Source organism: Octopus bimaculoides, chromosome 6 (genome assembly GCF_046866305.1).
Source record: "Octopus bimaculoides isolate indiv1 chromosome 6, ASM4686630v1, whole genome shotgun sequence".
NCBI lineage: Eukaryota > Metazoa > Mollusca > Cephalopoda > Octopoda > Octopodidae > Octopus > Octopus bimaculoides.
The window spans coordinates 98,853,048-98,858,047 of record NC_142933.1 but is presented as its reverse complement, the minus strand read 5'-3'; the positions used below and the strand labels follow the sequence as shown (position 1 = coordinate 98,858,047).

Sequence of the window (5,000 nt, the reverse complement as noted above, 5' to 3'; positions counted from 1 at the left end):
AAGTAAAAGAATAGTTTCCGTCAGGGGTTTCCTATTGGACGGTTTAGTCGAACAAATCAACCCGAATATTCATTTATTTAGACCGTCCCTATAGACGAACCGCTATGCTACGGAGACATAAACAAACAAACACCAGTTTTCAAGCGGTGGGGAGACAAACAGATACGCATGCACGCAAGTGCGCGCACACACAAACAGATAATATACACTACGTAATTACACGAAACATGCATTAGATGCATTCAAAAAATCGTTTGACCTTGTTTTTACTTTATGTACAATAGGTTACACAATAGTATATATACAAAGGTCTCTAAAACGTGAACAGCGCCTTTTGATTATGTAGTTTCCATTATATTGCTAATAACCATTTTGTTGAGAATATGAATGTGAATATTGGCCTATGATCAAATGCTTTCCATCAATGATCATGCTATGTTTTCTGTAGTGCATGGTTTCATGATTCTATATCTCCTTTTATTTTCTTTCTAAAAGCAGTAGTACGTGATTAGTAGGGGATAGAGTTTGTTGCTATTTCAAGCAAAAATGGAAACTACACATCGACTCATTGAAGTCATTAGAGAGCTAAGTGAATTGATCCTGCCCACCCAAGAGCAGATTCGTATTATTACATTTCCGAGTCATGATAGTAGAATTAAGAAGGCTTATTTAAGGTCTAATGGTGCGTGTGTCTGAGAAAGATCTGGCCCAGTAGCAAAGCGGAATAAATGTAAAAAGAATTCGAACTCATGACAAATTACATGTTTTATTATCTGATCCACTCAGCTATCCCGTCTCCTACATCAACCGAAACACTTCACTTAATATGCTTTATGCTGACTTGATTCATGTCACCGGAGACCAACGCTATTTTTTTGAATTCTTGAGATTATTCTATAATTATCATTACTCTAAAGTAAATAAGTCCCAGCGACACTTAATGGTAATAGCATCAACATTGGTCTCAGATAAATAATATTTAATCGTGCTTATCATCTCGTTTTATTTAATAATCTAATGATATTCCTAATAGTAATAAACGTTGGACATATTGCTTCCCGTAGGGGTCCTGTGACACTTGGCATTTTAATGTGTCTTAATCTGATATGAGCGCTGTAAAATAAGAAGCAAGCTCCAAAAATGTAGATATTTCGATTCGATTTCGATTCCGCTACGTGGCGGTATCAGATCACTTGTGCGCACTTTTAATGTATTTTAGTAAGATATGAGCGCTATAAAGTAAGAAGTAAGCTCCCACTCCACTCCCCAAATTTAGATACGTCAATTCGGTTTCGATTCCAGTACGTGGCGATATCACACCATTTATGCGAATTTTCAATTATCTTTAGTAAAGTAATGAACGTGAAGACAAAATTCCCATTTGACCCTCTCTTAAAATATAGGATATTTGCACTTAGCCTAGGATAAGTCTATATTAACGAAGATTATGTTGTCAGTAAATTGAAGAGGCTGATTCAATTTCAACTCAGTTCATTCCCGTTATTTTGTGTGACAAATATTACTTATGTGCGTGTGTATACTCGGTCGTACGTGCGTGTGTCTGTGTGTAGATTCTGTGTTATTCATGTAAGAAGAAAACCACTCTTAACAGCGTCTAGTGTAGTGTTTATTCGTCTTCCTCTTACTGTTCCTCCTTTTCTCTTTCACTAGTTTTTTTTTTTTTTTGCTTAACCCATTCTCATTATATCTACCACTTATATATGTTTCTCCAGTCCCTCTCTTTCTTTCTTTCCCTTCTATCTTGCTATCTCTCTCTCTCTACATTTCCTCTTCACATCTATATGCATGCATGTAATATATACATCACATATGTATGTGATATATATATATATACACACACACAAGCATCCATATGAATATACATACATTTATGAACACACACACACACACACACACACACACACACACACACACACACACACACACATGTTTGTATGTATGTATGTATGTTTAACATAAGTATCTAACACAATACGTGCATTATTCATTATTACTCAGATAAAAATCGGTGGAATTACAAAATTACACTTGCGAAACGGCTATTAAGATAAAAAAAAAATCCTATCTGATTATCACCACAGACGTATCAACAAACCAGAAAGTCAGGTTCAAACAGGTTGAATTCCAACATACTCGGTGCGGAGTTTGCATCGTTCTCTGCTGTCTGACCTACTCTTCTGTGAATAATCTTGGGCCACCCTGTATATATATATATATATATATATATATATATATATATATATATACACATATATGCTTATATTATCCATATACTGTATATATATATATATATATATATATATATATATATATATATATATATATACACATATATGCTTATATTATCCATATACTGTATATATATATATATATATATATATATATATATATATATATATATATATATATATACACATATATGCTTATATTATCCATATACTGTATATATATATATATATATATATATATATATACACATATATGCTTATATTATCCATATACTGTATATATATATATATATATATATATATATATACACATATATGCTTATATTATCCATATACTGTATGTATATATATATATATATATATATATATACACACATATATGCTTATATTATCCATATACTGTATGTATATATATATATATACACACATATATGCTTATATTATCCATATACTGTATATATATATATATATATATATATATATATATATATACACATATATGCTTATATTATCCATATACTGTATATATATATATATATATACATATATATATATATATATACATATATGCTTATATTATCCATATACTGTATATATATATACATATATATATATATATATATATAGGGAACAAATGATGGATTTTTCCCTTATGAGGTTTTTTCATGCTAGCTACTTGATAAATTCTTATAAAAGACTTTATCCTATTATTGATATACATATATATATATATATATAGATATATATAGTAATGCCTCAATATACGAGTTGACTTGTTCCCGGATACTGTTCATAAAGCAAAAAATCGTAAAGCAGAGCAATAATTTCCCATAGTAGCAATGTTATAAATCGTAATTTGTTCCCAGAAAAATATTTTACCTATAACATTTATAAACCTCGTAAAATAAATGGCAAGAAAACAGTAGAATGTAGATTCATTTTCTGAATCACTTCACTCACACTAGATTTGCGCACATCATTGCTTGTAGATGCAATCGCCGATTCACAAGCACTCGGAGACGGACTTCTAGATTTCTTTTAAAAAAAAAAACAAGTCTAGAGTTGTTTGCTTTAGAAGAAGTTCTTTTTTTTTTTTTCGCTCTCTATAAATTTCTCGGTAACACGCAGAAGCATTTGATATGGTAGTAGAAAATTTGGATCTTGTACTTGAAAAATAAAATTCGTAAATCCTGGGTTTCGTAAAGTGAGGTATTACTATATATAAGTTACTGTGTTCGTGTGTGTGTGTGTGTGCATCATTAGCGTTGACTGTCGGAAGGAGTCTTCGTTTCAAATTTTGGCACGATGCCAGTAAGGTCGGAGGTGGGGGTAAGTCGATTACATCGACCCTTCAGTGGAATTCGAACTCAGAACGTAAAAGAAGACAAAATGTTGCTAAGCAGTTTGCCCTACGTTCTAACGATTTAGCCAACTCACCGCTTTGCTGTCGGGATATATATATGTATATGTGTATATATATGTGTGTATATGTATGCATGTTTACACAAAGTTTACGAACAGAAATCCTCCAATATCACCAAACTGGCTAATTTAAATAGTAGCAGTCACAAGGAGGTTAAACACCAACTGAAGTGCGGAGACGCTGCCTAGAGTCACAGAAGTGGTTTTGTCGGATGAAAAATCCATTAAAACATAACTTTCATTAAGTGAAGAACCTACAAGTAATTACAAACTATCTGAAACAATTCATGGGTGGGGATGGCTGGTTGGTACGTAGAGCTATAAATGTTTTCTACCGACGCACTATGTGAGTGGGCGATGTGTTGTCAAATGTCAAGTTGAACTGAAATGCTTATGAACACCCACATGTGTATATATATATGAATATATATGTACATATGTAAATATAGATGTGAATTATTGACCTAAGAAGTGTACATTTTAATTGCGCTTCGGGTCAAACAGGACTGTTACAATATGAAGTGTAGCTTCTACAGTATTTATATATATACATACATATAACTTAAGTGCAATATTCAGCAGCCGGCTTTCGTAGAGACGAGCACACGAAGTGGAGTCGAGATAAAGATAATAACAAAAACAAAAAAAATTGTGAGTCATTCATCTCTAGATATGTTTTCTATGATGCTGGGGTAAAACAGGGTTTCACTACAATGATAGTTTTATTCACAGAAAAACAGAATACCCTGCGGTGAACATATTAAAAGGGCGTGGGGGGAATGGTATCACGTGACTTTGCACTGGATTACCAAAATGTAAGGAATAATTAATAAAGTCGTGACTTTAAACGGAATACCGAGAAAGAATAAGAAAAGAAAAACAGGTATTTATAACTTTATTTTCATTTGTCTATCTACGTTCTGATTTCAAATGCTGCCGAGGTCGACTCTGCCTTTCATGTTTTCGGTGTTGATAAAATAAAGTACCAGTTTAGTGCTGGGATCAATGTAATCGAACTTCTTCTCTCCTTAAAATTGCTGGCCTTGTGCCAAAATTAGAAAGAATTATCGTTTAAACGTATGCCGTTCACTTATCGATCTTAAATTCTTTTTGGTTTGTCTTGTCTGGTTTTACTGATCGAAAACCGATAGGTCTTTAAATATAACTCTTAATGACTTAAACAGTAGCTAATTAAAGTGTTCTTAATGATTATTTCATCTTGGTTTGTATAGCGCTTGTGGTCAGAGTGAACAACTATTAAGTGTTGTCTGGATACTGGTTCATGTATATACACATCCACGCGCACACACACTCATACACAACATACAC

The 5,000-nt window shown here is 32.5% G+C and overlaps 1 protein-coding gene across 1 annotated transcript in view; it reads left to right on the top strand.

Annotated features, from left to right (window-relative positions):
- LOC106869631 (uncharacterized) overlaps window positions 1-5,000 on the top strand; it is a 313,681-nt gene that overhangs the window by 195,787 nt on the left and 112,894 nt on the right. The window lies entirely within an intron of this gene.